General features: G+C 44.9%; 1 protein-coding gene and 1 long non-coding RNA gene across 6 annotated transcripts in view; one reads left to right on the forward strand and one right to left on the reverse strand.

The window, feature by feature from the left end:
* Positions 1–2306, reverse strand: part of CCDC71 (coiled-coil domain containing 71) — a 29529-nt gene extending 27223 nt beyond the window's left edge. Inside the window, exons 1-2 of one of the 5 annotated variants that reach the window (XM_087883795.1) lie at positions 2050–2172; positions 1232–1428 (exon numbers count right to left, since the gene is read on the reverse strand). The gene's annotated coding sequence lies outside the window, so the exon portion shown is untranslated. Of the gene's footprint in view, positions 1–1231; positions 1912–2049; positions 2173–2242 lie in introns of those variants that run through there. The other 4 variants (XM_060684318.2, XM_087883796.1, XM_087883797.1 and 1 more) reach the window with 4 other exon arrangements.
* Positions 2307–2368: 62 nt separating this feature from the next.
* On the forward strand, positions 2369–3452 carry LOC148115582 (uncharacterized). The gene is made up of 2 exons (XR_015731976.1): positions 2369–2797; positions 3084–3452. It is a non-coding gene; the product is annotated as an uncharacterized LOC148115582 (long non-coding RNA).
* The last annotated feature ends 4725 nt before the right edge of the window (positions 3453–8177 follow it).

An 8177-nucleotide genomic window follows, 5' to 3' on the forward strand; every position in this document is an offset into this window, starting at 1 on the left:
AACTTTAAAGTGTTTTCACACAACACATTCATCATTATAGTTTATGACCTGTTTGTGAATAGGTCTTAAGTTCTAGCCAGCTCCCCCTTACAACCAAAATGGCTCACTTATTAGTTTATTTTAGGCTTTGAGTAGTTGTCATGCCAGAACTTGGGTAACAAGAAAAACAACCCTAAAAGAACTCATTGTTTTAGCTTCACCTCTTGTGAAGTTTTTGAAGTTTTTACAGACTTCAACTGGGAGGACGGAGAGACTCTAAAAATCAAGACAAATTATTAACCATAGTGAATATGTGATGTAAATGATCTTTTATTTTAAAAAAATGGTGGCCAATAGTCACAACCCCAAAGAGAAATTAAAGCTATCATTTTTTTTAATGTAAAACAATGGTTTTGGATCTTCACATTAATCAGTGAAAGATGTTAGTTGGTTTTGAAAGAGTGGATGATATATTAACCAAAACGAATTAAGACTTACACCACAGTAAACAAGAGGATAATTTGCCTGTTGATGAAAACTTGCTTGATAAAATAAATGTAAGAGTTATTTCGGATAGTTTCTCAAAGACGTACACCACAAATTAACTTCACAGACGTTGAACGAAAAAATAAATACTTCCATACAAAGATCTTTTTTTTTTAATTCATTCCTAGAGTTTTGCAAGATGTGGATCTCTGTTGTGATACTAATATATATATAAATATATAAGCAAATAACTGCAACCTTATGTATTGCCCACAAATGATTGAAGAAGTTCAAAGAAATGTTGTGATCACTGATCCTGAATGTATTATTTACAGCACCCTTTTCTGAATGGGCCTTCGAAATCGCATCCGATCTCGACAATTCAAAGCTGCGAAAATCTTTAAGAATTGCAAGCATCTCTGCCATTTCCTAATCATGTCTACATCCTATCTATCTATCTATCTATCTATCTATCTATCTATCTATCTATGTATATATATGTATTTCTCTTTAGCCAGATTCTTCCTACGTAAACCAAGATTTTTATGCAGCCCTAAATCTTGGTTTACGTAGGAAGAACCTGGCTATATATATATAGTTTTTCTATCAAGACACCTGGTCTACCCCAACATGTGGGAGAAGGCTCCCTTTCGCCTTTCAGCTCCAATCCAGGAGCCCTCAGTCGCATTCACGACAACCCATTTTATACCAAAATTTATATTTTTGCTGATAAAGAAATATATATTATATATTATAGCTGTATCACCTGTGAGATGTTATTATTCACGTATTGTATTCTTTGTGGCCATGAAACTTGTGTGGAAGCAAGAGAGGAAGGACTCCTACCAATTCAATCCAAGATGTGCACCCTCCAAGGCGCGGGGTGCAAAACAATAGCGGAACCCTCTTGCAAAAACCCCAAGGACAGCCCACTTTTTTTCTCTCCCTCTCTTTTGGAGAAAGCTGCAAAAAAGGCAGAAGCAGAATCGGAAGCAGAAAGCCTTTTGGATCCGAAAGGGATGGATCTCCCCAAAAACGAATCCAGATCTTGAGGATGACAGCTCGGTGAAGGGAAAGGGTGGGGGGAAGGAAGGAAGAAAAAGGCTCCGTCCTGACAGCTGGTCCGCTCCCAAAGACCAGGCGCAGAAGGGCTGGGGAGGCTTCTTCCCCCCCCCCACCCCACCTTCCCTAAAACTGAAGCCAAAGTAAGCCGGGAGCAGGAGGACGAGGGGACGATGCCAAGGCAAAAGAGGGGCGGGGCGGGGCCGGGCCAGGCGGAGGGGAAGGAGGCTTTGGGTTGGGGAAAAGAGGTGTGTCGTCCGGCGGGACCCCGCGGAAGCGGCGGCCGAGGATGGGGAGGGGGGGCGATCCGCAGACCGGCCGGGAGAGGGCGGGGAGGAGAGCGCCCAGGGAGGAGCATCCCGTGGCCGGGAAGAGGGGGGGGGGAGAGAGGAGAAGGCGAGGCCGAGGAGCCCCCCCCTCCCCTCCCTCCCCCCGATCCGCCACGCCTCGAGTCGAGTCCCAGCTGCAGCGCCCCCCCTCGGGGATTGGCCGCGCCCGGGCAGGCGCCAGCCCGCAACCTACCGGCCACCGCGGGACCCAGCAAAAGCCGCTGCGCCGATCCACCCCTGCAACATGGCCGCCCGCCCGCGGAGCGCCGGAAATACCAGGCGACTTCCGCTTCCGGCCGCAGGAAAAGTGCCCTAACTGCCCCCCTCGGGGGACACCCTCTCCCCACCCCCCCACGTCCCTCCCTCCCTCCCAACCCCTTCAGCACCTGGGCAACACCTCCACCGAAGCAGCTTCCGTCCCTCCTGCACGTGACAGGCCCCGCCCTTTCCTTCCCACGTGTTGGCCCGCCCACCTCCCCAAGCCCTGCCCCCCCCCAAGCCCCTGCCTCAATGGCAGCACTCAAGCCCTGCCCACCCCCTTTGCCCATCTTCTGCCCACCACCAATCCCTTTGGTGCCTCGCCTGGTACCTGTGTCTCTTACCCTCCACTCATCTCAAAAAGTTCCTCAGGCAGCCTAACAATTCCCCTCTTTTTCTGTTCTCAGGTAGAGACTCATTTGCCCAGAGCATCTTTTAGGTCCTCCTGGTATCTTCTTGCCTCTCCCACCCCATGAAGATTAGATAGTTTTCCAGATTGACCTAGATATGGATTCATATGGTGCAGAACCTCCCATAACAGTCTCTTCATAATGATGATGATGGATGAGGATGATGATGATGATGATGGATGAGGATGGTGATGGTGATGGATAAGGATGGATGAAGATGATAAGGATGACATGCCATCAAATCATGATTGACTCTTAGCAACCGTATCAGGGGTGGGTTCTACTTACCTTTACTACTGGTTCACAACAGGATCGCAGAAGCTTTTGCGCATGCGCAGATCGCTGATGACGGCATCTGGGGCGGTGGGTGGGGCATCCCGCCGGTTTTACTACCGGTTCGTCCGAACCGGTCCGAACCGGGGGCAACCCACCACTGAACCGTATAGATTTTCTCCATGATTGTCGGTCCCTAATCTGTCCTTTCAGGTCTTCCAATGGTGTCTTCATTACCACTGTAAAATGCTGGTCATCCTCTTGTCTTTCCTTCCATTTTTTCCAGCATTAAAGCTTTTCAAGGGAGCTTGGTGTCATGCCTGGAAGCCATATTACCTGTGTGCCTTGAGGATCCAGGCCTGCCACAATCATACCGTGGGAAGTTGGGAGGGGGGATTGCGTGAGTGAAGTAGAGATAGCCATAACAAACGTCTCTAAGAGAAGTTCAAGGCCATGGTGTCCAGCAGCTGTGCAAAGAAGAAATTGGAAGATGTCTTCTGTTTGAGAAAGAACTGATTGGAGCTGTGTGGACATGTGGGAGATGTGGGCAAGGTCTTGAACTTTCTTGTGGGTGAGGAAAACCCGGAAGCTTTCAGATTCGGGTTTTCCCAGATGTGCCAATATGACATCCCTAATAAAAGTTAGCTTTGAGGAAGCTCAAGCCTCAGAGTTTGATTTCGTTGGTGGTGTTACTTGGAACCCTGACACTTGGTCTTTGCATAATGTGTCTAGGACAATTTGAGCCCGATCATTGGCGCCTTGACACAGAACCTTAGATTGACTAAATGAATTATCCTTTGATCCAAAGTTCAGAGCCGTCAATACTCTTCCTGTTCTGCATCTTCAAATCCAACTTTTGCTTCACAAAGACTGGACTACCATAACTTGCACAATTCTGATCTTTGTAAGTACAATGGATAAATCGTGTCCTTTGAATATCTTTTCCAAGGGCCTTCATGGCTCCTCTACCAAATGCTACTCTGTGGCAACTATCTGTTGATAGCTGAGCTAAAACCTCAAATATTGCTATTCATCAATTCATGTCAAAGCTTACTTTTGAATCCACAGTTGATTCCATATCATCCCTATAATAACTCAATACTGGTAGTCCTTGACTTAAAACCATTTTTGGCATTGCCAAAAAGGCATTAAGAGTTGCTAACCTAATTTTGTGAAGCTTTTTCTCCAGTAACACTGTACTGCTAACTAGGGCATACAAAACATTTGCCAGACCAATCCTTGAATACAGCTTGTCTGCCTGGAATCCACACTATATCGGACATTAATACAATTGAGCGGGTCTAGAGGTATTTCAGGAGAAGAGTCCTCCATTCCTCTGCTCATGATAGAATACCTTATGCCACCAGGCTTGAAATTTTGAGCTTGGACAACCGGGAACTACGCCGCCGATGGTTTGACCTAAGTATAGTACACAAAATTGTGTACTACAACATCCTACCTGTCAACAACTACTACAGCTTCAACTACAATAATACAGAGGCAAACAATAGATACAAACTCAAGGTAAACCGCTCTAAACATGATTGTAGAAAATACAACTTCAGCAACAGAGTGGTCAATACCTGGAATGCTCTACCCAACTCTGTTGTTACTTCCTCAAACCCCCATAGCTTTAACCTTAAAACTGTCTACCATGGACCTCACACCACTCCTAAGAGGTCTGTAAGGGGGCATGCATAAGCGCACCAGTGTGCCTACCATCCCTGTCCTACTGTCCCCATTTATTTGTACTCATTTCATGTGCTCATGTCCATGTTTATACTTATACCTGTTATCTCGTACATGTTTGACAAACTAAATAAAATAAAAAATAAAAATAAATCACAATTGGAACCATAATTTCCATTGCTAAGCAAGGCAGTTGTTAAGTGACTCACGCCTCATTTTATGTCCTTTTTTGGCACAGTTATTAAGTGAATCATTCAGAGATGGGTTTCAGCAGGTTCTGACCAGTTCTGGAGAACCCGTAGCAGAAATTTTGAGTAGTTAGGAGAACCGGTAGTAAAAATTCTGACTGGCCCCGCTCCCATCTATTCTCTGCCTCCCAAATCCCAGCTGATCAGGAGGAAATGGAGATTTTGCAGTATCCTTCCCCTGGAGTGGGGTGGGAATGGAGATTTTACAGTATCCTTCCCCTGCCATGCCCACCAAGCCACGCCCACCAAGCCATGCCACGCCCACCAAGCCACACCCACAGAACTGGTAGTAAAAAAATTTGAAACCCACCACTGGAATCATTGCATTTGTTAAGTGAATCATGCAGTCATTAAATAAATCCACCTTCACCCATTGATTTTGCATGTTGGAAGCTGGCTGGGAAAGTCGCAAAAGGCAATCATATGACCTCAGGATTCTGCAATCATCACAATTACATGCCGGTTACCAATCAGTCATGTGACCGTGAGGATACTGTGATGGTCATAAGATGGGTTGTGAGTCACTTTTTCAGTGGCACTTCAAACAATTGCTAAACAAATAGTTGTAAGGTGAGGACAATCTGTACTAAGTTTAAGTTATTCATTTAGCCAGTAGATGCCTTCCGATATGTTGTAACCACAATGTCTGGATTTTCCAGCCGATGGGAAACACTGCAAGCTGTAATTCCAACAAAACCTGCAGGCATCAATCGGGCAAGGCATCATTGCATCAGGATGTGCTTGTCTTGCACTTTATAAGCACTACTGTTTTATATTACTCATAAATCAGGAACAGCCTGATAGTACAGTGGACTAAAGCACTGTTATTAACATCTGCTGCTTGCAATTACTGCAAGTTCAAATCTCACCAGGCTCAAGGTTGACTCAGCCTTCCATCCTTTCAAAGGTAGGTAAAATGAGGACCCAGATTGTGGGGGCAATAAGATGACTTTGTATAAATATACAAAAGTATGAAGGCTATTGCTTAACGCATTGTAAGCCACCCTGAGTCTCCGGAGAAGGGCAGCATATAAATTAAAGCAAAAAAAAAAACAAAAAAACTTATTTATACTTAATGACCAATGTAGTGTAGGGTAGCGGTACTCAACCTCTGTGGCTTGGCAGCCCAGCGGGGTGGGGGGGGAGAAGAGGGGAACCAGCATGCGCAGCTCAACTTACGGGAATGGCACAGGTGAATGCACGCACACCTCAATTTGCGCAAGTTGAGCTGCGCACATATGAGCATGGGTACGGGCCCACCATTCACGCAAGTCGAGCTGTGTGCGCGCATGTGTCCGCCAGCCTGCTGTTTCTGTAGCCTGGTTCCAAATGGGCTGTGGGTAGTGGGCCATGTCCTAGGGACCCCAAATGAAGGGTATATCCAGGAACAACCCAGACGACCAATAAAATCTTTGGATGATCTTGGACTGACCACAGTCTTTTCAGCCTATTTTCCTTTACAGGGTCATTGTTGAAAGTATCAAATGAGGGGAGATTCTCCAAGTGCATTCCCTTGAGCTCCAAGAAAAAAGGCAGGATATTAGCACAAGTGCTATTATTATATTTTTAGCATAAGTAAAATTGATAACATCAATTAACTCTGTTTTACTCGAGATCAAATGATAAAGCAGCTTTAGCCCACAAGCTTGTACTATAAAAACAAACACCCAGCTTTAAATGAATGGAGCAATCCTTTTTCAGCGGAATCCTTCCCAAACCTAAGGTTTTGGAAAAGTATGGGAACACCAGATGAAATAGGTGCAGTGGCATATGAGCTAAGCCTTATCTTTTACAACTTACATGCTCAAAGGTCAAGAACTGTACATTCAATTTTCATAAAGAGAAACTTTGTTACACCCTCAAGTGCTATGGATCAGTGGTAGATATCTGTCAGAAGCCATAACATTACGCACTTCATGATGTCATGACACATCATGGATTGTATAATTTGTATTATTTGTGTAGTCGCATGATGAAGTTCGTGGCAATAGAAATCAAACGAATAAATACATAAAAAGAATTGCCATTCCTTGCTCTTTTTGATGCTCATATGTTCACTGTCTCATACATTGATGGATATATACACATCAGTAGTGGGTTTCAATTTAGTTTGCTACTGGTTCGCTCGTGCACGCTTGCACTCATGCGTAACGCTTCTGCATGTATATCCCTACACAACTCAATATAAACAGTACACAAAACTTGAGTTTCAGAAGATTTGATGCCTCCAAAGTACTAGAATTTTGTCCCTTTTATATCTTCTGAGAAGGCTTGGACATAGTTTGTGCTTCTCATTCCTGTCAGCATTTTTAACTTGAGTGCCATCACTTCATCCATATAGGATCCATCTTTTAACTTGAGGAGTGGGTTGTCCCCAGTTCGGACCGGTTCGCAAGAACCGGTAGTAAAACTGGTGGGAGGCTCCGTCCACCGCCCGGATGTCATCATAGGCGATCTGCGCATGTGCGATCCCGTTGCAAACCGGTAGTAAAGGTAACCCAGCCACCCCTGAACTTGAGAAACATGTTTGGGGTACTATTTTGTAAGAACTATCCTTTGTTGAGTCTTCTGGTATTTTTCCATATACTGTATAAGGTGAAATCCTGCAAAACAAGTTGTTTTATCTCTCTAGTCTGCTTTGACTGGGTTTCATATAGTTGGTCAATCCTTCAAGATAGGCCAGGTCAGGAATCCTTGGCATCACAAGGATTCCAAAAAACCTACTTTATTGTTATAGAGCAGGGGTGTCAAACTCAATTTCATTGAGGGCCACATCAGGGCTGTGTTTGACCTTGGGGTGGGTGGGCGTGGCCACCTTGACATCACTTGTGTCGGGGGCGCCTGTGGTGGCCCGAGCTCTGTGTCAGCAAAAATGGAGCTCCGAGCTCCGTTTTTGCTGGCAGAGGCACCGCAGGCCAATACTTCTGTTTCCAAGGCGGCCTCGCGGGCCAGATCTAAGCACCGCGTGAGCCGGATCCAGCCCCCAGGCCTTGAGTTAGACACCCGATATAATGTATCATAACAATCTTGAGAACTTGTCAGAATTTCTATGTGCCCTCTCTTATATCAAACAGAACCAAATGGATGCTGCTTTGAGTTTTGTTTTTCTCAGGCTTTCCACTTTCCATAAAATTATGTTGCTGTTTTATTTCCCTTCACATTTCCTCCCTTTTGCAGTCATCTCTTCATTCCTTTACACATTCTTACTATCACAAAAAATATATGGCAAAAGATATATCTGAACAAGATAACTATAAAACAACATGTATGATAAACTTTACATGTTGGTACCCTGTTTCCCCAAAAATAAGACATCCCCTGATAATAAGCCCAATTGGGCTTTTGAGCGCATGCGCTAAAATAAGCCTCCCCCCAAAAATAAGCCCTCCCCCACAATATTTAAACGCAGAACTGGAAATCAGGTAAGACGGCAAGAGGAGTCC

The sequence above is a fragment of the Pantherophis guttatus genome, chromosome 2, assembly GCF_059756535.1.
Source record: "Pantherophis guttatus breed Tessera chromosome 2, ASM5975653v1, whole genome shotgun sequence".
NCBI classification, from domain to species: domain Eukaryota; kingdom Metazoa; phylum Chordata; class Lepidosauria; order Squamata; family Colubridae; genus Pantherophis; species Pantherophis guttatus.